This window comes from Anomaloglossus baeobatrachus, chromosome 2 (genome assembly GCF_048569485.1).
Source record: "Anomaloglossus baeobatrachus isolate aAnoBae1 chromosome 2, aAnoBae1.hap1, whole genome shotgun sequence".
Taxonomy (NCBI): Eukaryota; Metazoa; Chordata; class Amphibia; order Anura; family Aromobatidae; genus Anomaloglossus; species Anomaloglossus baeobatrachus.
In genome coordinates this window covers 249,822,037-249,834,233 of record NC_134354.1, presented here as the reverse complement: position 1 = coordinate 249,834,233, position 12,197 = coordinate 249,822,037, and the positions used below count along the sequence as shown (strand labels likewise).

The 12,197-nt window shown below is 50.9% G+C and overlaps 1 protein-coding gene across 1 annotated transcript in view; it reads left to right on the top strand.

The window, feature by feature from the left end:
* PROK1 (prokineticin 1) overlaps positions 1-12,197 on the top strand; it is a 134,073-nt gene that overhangs the window by 87,758 nt on the left and 34,118 nt on the right. The gene's annotated exons all lie outside the window — the stretch shown is intronic.

Below are 12,197 nucleotides of genomic sequence, written 5' to 3'. Positions count from 1 at the left end.
TGTAGTCTTTAAAAAGGAGATCATAGCTTCAAAAACACAATTACTATGCATGACTGTATTACCGTATAAACACTGTAACTGTCATGGATATGTGGCACCCTGGACAAGCCAGGGGCCACAGAGAACAACACCAACACACCCCACACTCCCAGCAGGCACACTGAAGTCAGACACAAAACCCTTGTTGCCTTCCTCCAGGGGCTGATGTTCACACCAGGGGGTGGGCCAGGCGGTTGGTCCCGCCCACCGAGGAGTTCACAGTCCTGGAGGCGGGAAAACCAGGCAGTTGAGTTTTGGAGGTGAAAGTGAGCAGAAGGAAGTGGTAGTCGAGCAGCCTGAAGTTGGTCCGGGTGTGTGGCCCGGGCGGTACAGCAAGGTTGGCAGACGGTGGTGACCGTCTGCATGAGTGACCGATTGGAGTCTACCGTAAGGACCGTGGATGGGCGGTGGCCCGGCGGTACCGGACCGGTACACAAAGAGAAGTCAGCACCATCTGGCAGGGGCTTACGGACCCCGGCAAGGCTAGGAGTCGCCGTGAATTTGCCAAATTCGTTAGTGAAGGGAACCTCCTGGGTTTCCCAACAGCCAAGTCCCGACAGAAGGCAACAGTCCAACCAAGTGAGGGAGACACCGCCACCGCCAAGGCAACCGTTTCTCAGGGCCAGCGCCTGCGGGCAAAAGGGGCTCCTCCGGCCTATATCCAAGCCGGGGAGCGGGTTACCGGTGGGAACCCATTGGAACCATCTACAGTATCTAGGTGCAGGGAAAGGCAGTCACCATCAACCTGCCGGGAGAAAACAACACCGCAGCCGTCTGTGGGACCCGTCCATACAGCCGTGTGTTTTACCGAGAACTGTGTCCTCATCATTGGCTGAGTGAGTACCACTGTGCCATGCGGCACAGCGCTGCCCCCGCGACCATGCACCTCACCAGGCCCCGTAACCCGCCTGTCATCCATCCCTACCCCATCACCGGGCCCCGGGACAACCAACCCCCTACCCACGGAGGGGAGAACTAACAACAAAGCTGCTCCCTGTCACCGCTCCCGGGATCCCCGTCTAGAGCAGCGGTAGTGTCACCAATATCACCACAACCGTGGGTGGCGTCACGGACAATAATCAAAACCCCCACAACCAAAATCCCCACCCTTTTCACTCTCGGGCGAGGAGTGCCGCTCGAGTCCCCGGGATCTGGCCCACCGCTCGAGCCACCACAGAGCAGCGGCAGCAGCAGCCGGACCCGAGCAGTGGGAGAGCGCAGCGTCCCCTCCTCCGCCCGCGACAACTTGGCGTCACAAACAGGATCCTACCGTTCTACCGACTGGTGGAAGTGCGCCTTGTGTGACCGCCGGAGGTGTCCGGCCGGAAAATTTGAAAAGCCGCCATCTTGGGCGCGAAGAGTTCCCGCTCGAGTGTCTCCTCGAGTAGTGAAGGCACGAAGGCCTAAACCCCGCCCCGATAGAGGAGGAGCCGGAAAGAGACTAAGGGGGACGCGGATGGAGAGATGGCGGCGTCCTCGAATTGGAGCGCGGGAGTGCCCGCTACCGGAGCGTCCAAGCTCTGGGGGAATCGAGGAGGAGTAGCCTTTGAAGACTGCGGCCCGGGTGAGCTCCCCGCCGGGACCACTGTGTGACTGGAGCGGGAGCTGGGCCGGTTCTGCTTGAAGGTGAGGGCGCAGAGCCTGCAGCAGCTGCTGGACTGGAAGGCGGAGATGCGCAGGATGGTTGCAGTAGTGGGGGCCCGTGAGCAAGGGGCCGCTGCGGCTGTGCCGCGTCGCGACCAGTCCACCCAAACCCCAGAACCAGCCCTGATTGCATGGGAGCCGGGGGCCGGTACCGCAGCCGGAGGCCCAGAGATAATGTCACTAATGGAGGAGGGGGTTCCGACCACGCTGCCCCCGCCACCATTCTTAACGGCTGTCAGTGGTTCTGGGCTCAACTGCATGTGGAAGGAGAACCCGATGTATCGACCGGTCCCCGAGTGGGCCGACCCCCTGCAGTGGCAGCCGCTCCAGAGTCAGCGGAGCTCCGCTGCAAGTTGTCCCCGTTGGGACCACCAAAGTACCGTTTGAAAAGTTTTGAAAATGAATGATAAGTGAATGATACCGTGGAAAAGTCACCTGATTTGCACCTGATTGTCAGCCTGCTTTGAACCGGTCGTTGCCGGCAACTGGTCCCCGTTGGGACCTCCTTCACCATTTTGCATAAGGGACTCCTTATGGACAAGCCTGAGAACTTGCAAGGCAACCACAAACTTGTGGCATGTAAATAAATATGTTGTTGTGGCTTCTACCGTTACCGCCTCCGGAGAGACAGATTGGAGGAAGGGCCCGCAGTGGAGCAGGCTGGGGCCCAGCCACCAACGGAACCGGTGGCGATCCTCTGGGGATTTCAGGGGTTCCCCATGGACGTGGGTCCCCTGGAAAGGACAGAACCCGCTCGGGCAACTTGTGCTGGACTGGGGTCAAGGGGTGCTGCCTGTTTGCTTAGGGGCAGCATCAGGGCCAGGTTGCTTGGGTGGGAGAGAGCGGAATCCGTAACCGCAACGTTAAAGTAAGAGTACCTCCCGATGTGGGAAGAAGTTATTATAATTGTATGTGTGTTACCATTTTTTATATTTTTCAGTTGGTGAAAATAAAACCGGTGATGGACGGGCAGCCCGCGGACGGTCTGCATTTAACTAAGGGGGAATGTGGCGCCCTGGACAAGCCAGGGGCCACAGAGAACAACACCAACACACCCCACACTCCCAGCAGGCACACCGAAGTCAGACACAAAACCCTTGTTGCCTTCCTCCAGGGGCTGATGTTCACACCAGGGGGTGGGCCAGGCGGTTGGTCCCGCCCACCGAGGAGTTCACAGTCCTGGAGGCAGGCTGTAGCAACAAGTGAACAAGTCCTGCACCGCCTGCCCTCAGATTACCTCCAAGTTCAGTGGCTCACGTGCTGATGACTGCCATGTAGCGCTGGTTTGCAGGCGCAGCGTGCTGGTCGGTATTGAGCAGCTAGGAGATCCAACAACAGGAAGATGAAAAAATCGACCGCAAACAGCTGCTATGCCAAACAATTTCTTTTTTATTCAAGCGTTCTTTTCATCGGTGCAGATAAAAATGCGGGAGGTGACTAGGATGCGAGTCCCTCCAAAGGACGACGGCCGTTTCGTCTGTAAGCCAGACTTCTACGGGTCCACGTCGGGGAATGGCCGCACGCACCTTATAAAGGGGAGTGCATCCAGGCCACATCACCGCACATTAAAAACAGAGGAATGCACACATGATAGTGATTAACATAAGTGCAGACAACACATCCCATTTAAAACATGGTCATACAATCAATGTGACACACATTTCAAAAACAAACATGAAAACAGGGGAAAAAAAAAAGGAAAAAATTCACCTGAAAGGTACAGAGGCATTTATCAATGTCATATCAATACATAACCCATTATGTTCATATTATTCTTTTTAATGACATAACCACTCATTTATCAAAAGATCCAAAATGAATCCATCACTCGAAAATAATTTGCAAAAAATCAGTTTTATGCAAGCCGGTATTATAAGAATACCGCTAGGTCGTTACAGTCATTCAAACCCAGGTTTCCCTGCGCTCCAAATTTTATTATCATACTTGCTTCTTTACGTAGCAATAACTTATGGAGATCGCCCCCTTGTGGAGGCAGGGAAACCTGGACTAGTCCTGCAAAGCGCAAGATGTTGGGATTACCTTCATGTGCTGTGCGAATGTGTTCTATTAGCCTAGGAGAACCTTTACCTGTGGAAATCGATTTATAGTGCTCCCTAAAGCGTATGTACATGCACCTTATTGTCTTCCCTATATAAAATCTTCCACAGGGGCATACAATCACATAAACCACATACTTCGTCTTGCAGGAAATAAACTGCCTGACCTGGTGAGAAAAGGAACCAATTTGAAGAGATGTACCAGTGAGATGTAAGGCGCAAAACTTGCAGTGACCGCAGCGAAAATTCCCAACGGGCGAACATTTCTCGAGCCATGTGGACTGACAGGTCACCCTGTTTTTCACCAGCAGATCTCTCAAATTATTACACCGTCTATAAGAGACTAGGGGTCCTGCATCTGTCATACTCTTTAGATCCGGGTCGTTGGCAAGGATATGCCAATTCTTTTTTATGGCTTTTTTTATTACTCCATCTAAGGGGCCAAACCTAAAACTGAACATAAACCTATTTACGGCATTGTTCGTTTTTCTCACCTTTTTTGCCTTTGCCTGACTATGTGACAATTTTCCAATACCAGAAGATTGGCTGACCCATAGATTTTCAGAACTCTCAGAACACGCCTTCTCATACGCAGAATCAATTAATGTACTAGGGTAACCCCGTGCCAATAACCTTGATCTTAAATCCCCAGCTTGTTCTTCAAAAATCTCTTTTACATTATTGATCCTCCTTAGTCTCAAAAACTGAGAGTAGGGTAAAGCTACTTTAGTATGAGTGGGGTGGGCACTCTGAAAGTGCAGTAACGAGTTAGAGGCAGTTGGTTTCCTATACATCCTTGTCAATATTAACCCTTCTTTCACTTCTACCTCTATATCCAAAAATGTTATAACGTTGCCTCCAAAACATGATGTAAACGACATATTCATGGTGTTTGTACTATTAAGGTAGGTGACAAAACCTGTGAACTCCTCCTCTGTACCATCCCACACCATGAATATGTCGTCCACATATCTGAGGAACAACTTCGCGTGCTTGAGAAATGGGTTTGTGCTAACGAAAACGTATACGCTCTCAAAAAAACCCAAAAAAATATTAGCCATAGCGCACGATACGGGGGTACCCATTGCAGTACCCCCGCACTGGACGTACCATTTATCCAGGAACATGAATGCGTTTTTTGAAAGCACAAAATTCAAAGCTTCACCTACAAAATCGCAATACAACTGCGTTTTTCCACTGCGAGCCACTGTCTCCCTCACTGCCTGTACACCCAGGTTCTGGGGTATCCGTGTATACAGGCTTTCCACATCGATGGACACAAGATTAAACCCCTCCTGCCAATCAAAACCTCTCAACAAAGATATAAAATCGTTACTATCCTTCACATAGGAAGGGATTCTTTCCATCAGAGGCCTCAATAACCAATCAAGATAGTGGGACAACGGCTCAGTTAACGAACCGATGCCAGCCACTATCGGGCGGCCAGGGGGGTTGACACTATCTTTGTGTATCTTAGGTATAGCATACCAATGGGGTTTTGTGGGAAATTCTGGAATTAATTTTTCGACCTGAGTGCTAGTGAGAAAACCGAGTGTTACATATCTCCCCAATAAGCGTGTTAATTGCTTCTTATACTCAGTAATGGGGTTAGATTGTAAGGGAGTGTATGTATCACGATCCTGCAGATGCCTTAAGCATTCTTTAATATAAGCGGTGCGCGTTAACAACACAATATTACCGCCTTTATCCGCTTGGCGGAATACTGTGTCATTCCACGTGCGCATTATTTTTACCGCTGCCGCTTCTCCCTCATTAAGATTATTATCCATTTTGGGATATAGCAATGCCTCCACATCCTTGACAACTGCTTCCTGAAACACATCAATTAAATTACCATGGGCCACCGGGGGGAAAAAATTAGATTTCACCCCCTTAGTGAATCTACCACATTCATTAGTGTCACCACCTGGGTCAAAAGGCTTTTCGCCCTCGGGGTCATTCAGACTCAACAGCAAACCAGCGGCCTGGGTTACAGTGGAGTCAAAAGCCCCCGTGATATCCCAATCGCACCCCTCAGTTGTGCAAGGTTGGTGACCCTCAGGGACTATAGTCGAAGTGGTCGACGTCTGGTGAAAAAACTTATGCAAGTGCATTTTCCTTGTGGCTTTATATAAATCAATTCTGAATTCAGAAAAATCAAACTCTTCTGGCACGCAAAAATTTAAACCTCTAGATAGGACGGCTACCATATCATCGGTCAACACTAGTGATGAGCGAGTACTAAAAAGCTCGGGTGCTCGAAGCTCGGGCCGAGCCTCCCAAGATACTCGTGTACTCGGCCCGAGCAACGAGCCCAATGTTATCCTATGGGAGACCCGAGTATTTTTGTGAAATGACCTCCCGGCAGCATGGAGAAACCCTAAAAATGGCACAAAAGTCTCAGAAGAGTGCTCAAATGACATGGCAACAGCATGGGGAAGACCCCTTGAAGCATTTATCACTCAAAAGTCACAGCTGTGAACAATTTTGTCCGCGTTTTACGCCATTTTTACGGACTCACCAGAAAACCTTCCAAAATGACCCCAAAATGATTTTTCATGGCAGAAATGTTAAGGGCACATACCCAATAGTGAGATAGAGCTGGTGTATGTTACTTTTTGAGATTAATACATGAAAGATTTTACGTGAAAACATTGTGTGGCACTCCGATGTCCCTGAGAAGAGACGTACATGAAGGCCTCTTGAGTCTAATGTGCCCATTTTGAGGAAGTGAGTCTTTGTAGTATTTTCCTTTGCCAGGGCAGTCCAAAATTGTGAGGTTCACCAATGTCCCTGGATAGAGACGTGCATGATGGCCTGTAAACCTGAAGTGCCCATTGTAAGGAAGTGGGTCTATTTTAGTATAGCCCTTTGCCAGGGCAGCCAAAAATTGGGAGGCTCCACATTGTCCCTGGATAGAGACGTGCATGATGGCCTGTAAACCTGAAGTGCCCATTGTAAGGAAGTGGGTCTATTTCAGTATAGCCCTTTGCCAGGGCAGCCAAAAATTGGGAGGCTCCACATTGTCCCTGGATAGAGACGTGCATGATGGCCTGTAAACCTGAAGTGCCCATTGTAAGGAAGTGGGTCTATTTCAGTATAGCCCTTTGCCAGGGCAGCCAAAAATTGGGAGGCTCCACATTGTCCCTGGATAGAGACGTGCATGATGGCCTGTAAACCTGAAGTGCCCATTGTAAGGAAGTGGGTCTATTTCAGTATAGCCCTTTGCCAGGGCAGCCAAAAATTGGGAGGCTCCACATTGTCCCTGGATAGAGACGTGCATGATGGCCTGTAAACCTGAAGTGCCCATTGTAAGGAAGTGGGTCTATTTTAGTATAGCCCTTTGCCAGGGCAGCCAAAAATTGGGAGGCTCCACATTGTCCCTGGATAGAGACGTGCATGATGGCCTGTAAACCTGAAGTGCCCATTGTAAGGAAGTGGGTCTATTTCAGTATAGCCCTTTGCCAGGGCAGCCAAAAATTGGGAGGCTCCACATTGTCCCTGGATAGAGACGTGCATGATGGCCTGTAAACCTGAAGTGCCCATTGTAAGGAAGTGGGTCTATTTTAGTATAGCCCTTTGCCAGGGCAGCCAAAAATTGGGAGGCTCCACATTGTCCCTGGATAGAGACGTGCATGATGGCCTGTAAACCTGAAGTGCCCATTGTAAGGAAGTGGGTCTATTTCAGTATAGCCCTTTGCCAGGGCAGCCAAAAATTGGGAGGCTCCACATTGTCCCTGGATAGAGACGTGCATGATGGCCTGTAAACCTGAAGTGCCCATTGTAAGGAAGTGGGTCTATTTCAGTATAGCCCTTTGCCAGGGCAGCCAAAAATTGGGAGGCTCCACATTGTCCCTGGATAGAGACGTGCATGATGGCCTGTAAACCTGAAGTGCCCATTGTAAGGAAGTGGGTCTATTTCAGTATAGCCCTTTGCCAGGGCAGCCAAAAATTGGGAGGCTCCACATTGTCCCTGGATAGAGACGTGCATGATGGCCTGTAAACCTGAAGTGCCCATTGTAAGGAAGTGGGTCTATTTCAGTATAGCCCTTTGCCAGGGCAGCCAAAAATTGGGAGGCTCCACATTGTCCCTGGATAGAGACGTGCATGATGGCCTGTAAACCTGAAGTGCCCATTGTAAGGAAGTGGGTCTATTTTAGTATAGCCCTTTGCCAGGGCAGCCAAAAATTGGGAGGCTCCACATTGTCCCTGGATAGAGACGTGCATGATGGCCTGTAAACCTGAAGTGCCCATTGTAAGGAAGTGGGTCTATTTCAGTATAGCCCTTTGCCAGGGCAGCCAAAACTTGGGAGGCTCCACATTGTCCCTGGATAGAGACGTGCATGATGGCCTGTAAACCTGAAGTGCCCATTGTAAGGAAGTGGGTCTATTTTAGTATAGCCCTTTGCCAGGGCAGCCAAAAATTGGGAGGCTCCACATTGTCCCTGGATAGAGACGTGCATGATGGCCTGTAAACCTGAAGTGCCCATTGTAAGGAAGTGGGTCTATTTCAGTATAGCCCTTTGCCAGGGCAGCCAAAAATTGGGAGGCTCCACATTGTCCCTGGATAGAGACGTGCATGATGGCCTGTAAACCTGAAGTGCCCATTGTAAGGAAGTGGGTCTATTTTAGTATAGCCCTTTGCCAGGGCAGCCAAAAATTGGGAGGCTCCACATTGTCCCTGGATAGAGACGTGCATGATGGCCTGTAAACCTGAAGTGCCCATTGTAAGGAAGTGGGTCTATTTCAGTATAGCCCTTTGCCAGGGCAGCCAAAAATTGGGAGGCTCCACATTGTCCCTGGATAGAGACGTGCATGATGGCCTGTAAACCTGAAGTGCCCATTGTAAGGAAGTGGGTCTATTTCAGTATAGCCCTTTGCCAGGGCAGCCAAAAATTGGGAGGCTCCACATTGTCCCTGGGTAGAGACGTGCATGAGGGCCTCAAAACATTAAGTGTCCATTTTAAGGAAGTGGGTGTATTTCAGTATAGCCCTTAGGCAGGGCAGCCAAAAATTGGGAGGCTCCACGTTGTCCCTGGGTAGAGACGTGCATGAGGGCCTCAAAACATTGTTCCCATTGCAAAGGAGCGGGTCTCCTGTCGTTGTAATGTCCATTCTGCAAAGAATGGGCGAAAAAATTTACCACTGGGGGTATACCTGAAACAAAGACCTAACTATTGTAACGGTCATCATGATGGCGCATGAGGAGAAGGAGGAGCAGTCCAGCGATTATCCAAAGTCGAGAAGTGTACCCATGGGTGAGTGGAGGTACATGGCAAACTTTAAATTCCGCTCTCATTTGCTGGTGGTGTGGTGAAGTCTGGCCCAATCCAACCCTTGTTCATCTTTATCAGAGTCAGCCTGTCAGCATTTTCAGTTGACAGGCGGGTGCGTTTATCTGTAATGATTCCACCTGCGGCACTAAAAACACGCTCTGACAAAACGCTAGCAGCAGGGCAGGCCAGGACTTCCAAGGCGTAGAGAGCCAATTCATGCCACGTGTCCAGCTTGGATACCCAATAATTGTAAGGCACAGAGGAATGTCGGAGTACAGTTGTTCGATCTGCAAGGTACTCCTTCAGCATCTGGGCAAACTTAGGATTTCTTGTGGCACTACCCCGCACCTCAGGGGCTGTGGTACGTGAGGGGCTGAGAAAACTGTCCCACATCTTAAAGACTGTTCCCCTACCTCTGGCGGATTGGACTTGTGCCTCTCTCGGCTGTACGCCTCGGTTGTCCACTGATTCCTGACCTATGCCGCTAGCGTTTTGTGAGGGGAATGCTTTGCCTACTTCCGTGAGTATGGCCTTCCGAAACAGCTGCATTTTGGTTGACCTCTCCTCCACGGGAATAAGAGACAAAAAGTTCTCCTTGTAGCGTGGGTCTAACAGTGTTACCAACCAGTAATGATTGTCGGCCAAGATGTTCTTAACGCGAGGGTCACGAGACAGGCAGCTTACCATAAAGTCAGCCATGTGCGCCAGACTCTTAACAGCCAGGACTTCAGTAGCCTGACCAACAAGATGACTGAACATGCTGTCCTCCTCCTCCTCCTCCTCCTCCTCCTCATCTACCCTGTCCTCTGGCCAGCCACGCTGAATCGAGGATATGACTGGTGTGCATGTCATATCCTCAATTTGGCCGGAGAGTTGCTCCATGTCTTCATCCTCCTCCTCGTCATAGTCCTCCACTGCACGTTGTGATGAGACGAGGCTGGGCTGTGTGTTATCACCCACACCCACTACTGTTTCTTGCTGCAACTCATCGCGCTCCGCCTGCAATGCATCATGTTTGTTTTTCAGCAGGGACCGTTTTAGAAGGCAGAGTAGCGGTATGGTGACGCTAATAATGGCGTCATCACCACTCACCATCTTGGTGGAGTCCTCAAAGTTTTGGAGGATGGTACATAGGTCTGACATCCATCTCCACTCCTCAGGTGTTATGTGTGGAGTTTGACCCATTTCCCGACGGCTTAGGTGATGCAGGTACTCAACAACTGCCCTCTTCTGCTCACATATCCTGACCAACATGTGCAGAGTTGAATTCCAACGCGTGGGGACATCACACACCAGTCTGTGAGCCGGAAGATGCAAACGGCGCTGAAAGCCGGCAAGGCCGGCTGAAGCAGTAGGTGACTTTCGAAAATGTGCAGACAGGCGGCGAACTTTTACCAGCAGATCAGACAGCTCTGGGTATGACTTTATAAACCGCTGAACCACGAGGTTGAGCACATGGGCCACGCATGGAACATGTGTCAGCTGGCCTCGCCTCAAAGCCGCCACCAGGTTCCGGCCATTGTCACAAACGACCTTTCCTGGCTTTAGGTTCAGAGGTGTGAGCCAGTGATCTGCCTGCTGTTTCAGAGCTGTCCATAGCTCTTCTGCATTGTGGGGTTTGTCACCTATGCAGATTAGCTTCAGCACAGCCTGTTGCCGCTTCGCCGAGGCAGTGCTGCAGTGCTTCCAGCTTGTGACTGGTGTGGAGGGCACAGTGGATGAGGATGCGCAGGAGGAGGAGGAGGCTGAAGAGCATGACATTCCGGAGCTGTAGAGTGTGGGTGAAACACTGACTGAGGTAGGGCCTGCAAACCTTGGTGTGGGAAGGACGTGTTCCGTCCCTCGCTCAGACTGGGTCCCAGCTTCCACAATATTAACCCAGTGTGCCGTCAACGAGATGTAGCGGCCTTGCCCACAAGCACTTGTCCACGTGTCTGTGGTTAGGTGGACCTTGGGTGAAACAGCGTTGTTCAGGGCACGTGTGATGTTTTGTGACACGTGGTTATGCAACGCGGGGACGGCACACCGGGAGAAATAGTGGCGGCTGGGGACCGAGTAACGTGGGACAGCTGCCGCCATCAGGTCACGGAATGCTTCTGTCTCCACCAGCCTAAAAGGCAACATTTCCAGCGCAAGCAGTCGCGAAATGTTAGCATTTAGAACTGTGGCATGTGGGGTGTTGGCAGTGTATTTGCGCCTGCGTTCAAAGGTTTGCTGAATGGATAACTGAACGCTGCGCTGGGACAAGGACGTGCTTGATGATGGTGTTCTTTCTGCGTAGGCAACTGCAGGTGCAGGAGTGGAGGAGGCTTGTTCGCAGGCAGCATGGACAGAGGATTGGCTCGCATGCACAACCAGCGAAGACGTAGCAGTGACATCAGCAAGCACTGCTCCTCGACTCTGTTGTACTTCCCACAAAGTCGGGTGCTTGGCTGACATGTGCCTGATCATGCTGGTGGTGGTCAGGCTGCTAGTTTTGGTACCCCTGCTGATGCTGGCACGGCAGGTGTTGCAAATGGCCTTTTTTGAATCATCTGGATCCAACTTAAAAAACTGCCAGACTCGTGAAGACCTAACATTTGTACAGGCACCTTGTGTCGTCGTGTTGTTCCGGGGAACGGTTGCCTGACTTCTGCCTGGGGCCACCACCCTGCTTCTTACTGCCTGTTGTGATGCTACGCCTCCCTCCCCCTGTGCACTGCTGTCCTCGCTCTGCATATCCTCCTGCCAGGTTGGGTCAGTTACTGGATCATCCACCACGTCGTCTTCCTCTTCCGCACCCTGCTCCTCCTCCTGACTTGCTGACAATTGTGTCTCATCATCGTCCACCACTTGTTGAGACACGTTGCCAACTTCGTGAGAACGTGGCTGCTCAAATATTTGGCCATCTGTACAGACGATCTCCTCATGACCCACTTCAATATGAGCTGGCGAGAGGCCAGAATGTGTGAATGGAAACGTGAACAGCTCTTCCGAGTGTCCAAGTGTGGGATCATTAATGTCCGAGGAGGACGTGTACTCAGCCTGGTGGTAGGAAGGAGGATCAGGTTCAGAAATGTGCGGTGCAGTATCACGGCTACTGACACTTGACCGTGTGGAAGACAGAGTGTTTGTGGTGGTGCCAATCTGACTGGAAGTATTATCCGCTATCCAACTAACAACCTGTTGACACTGGTCTTGG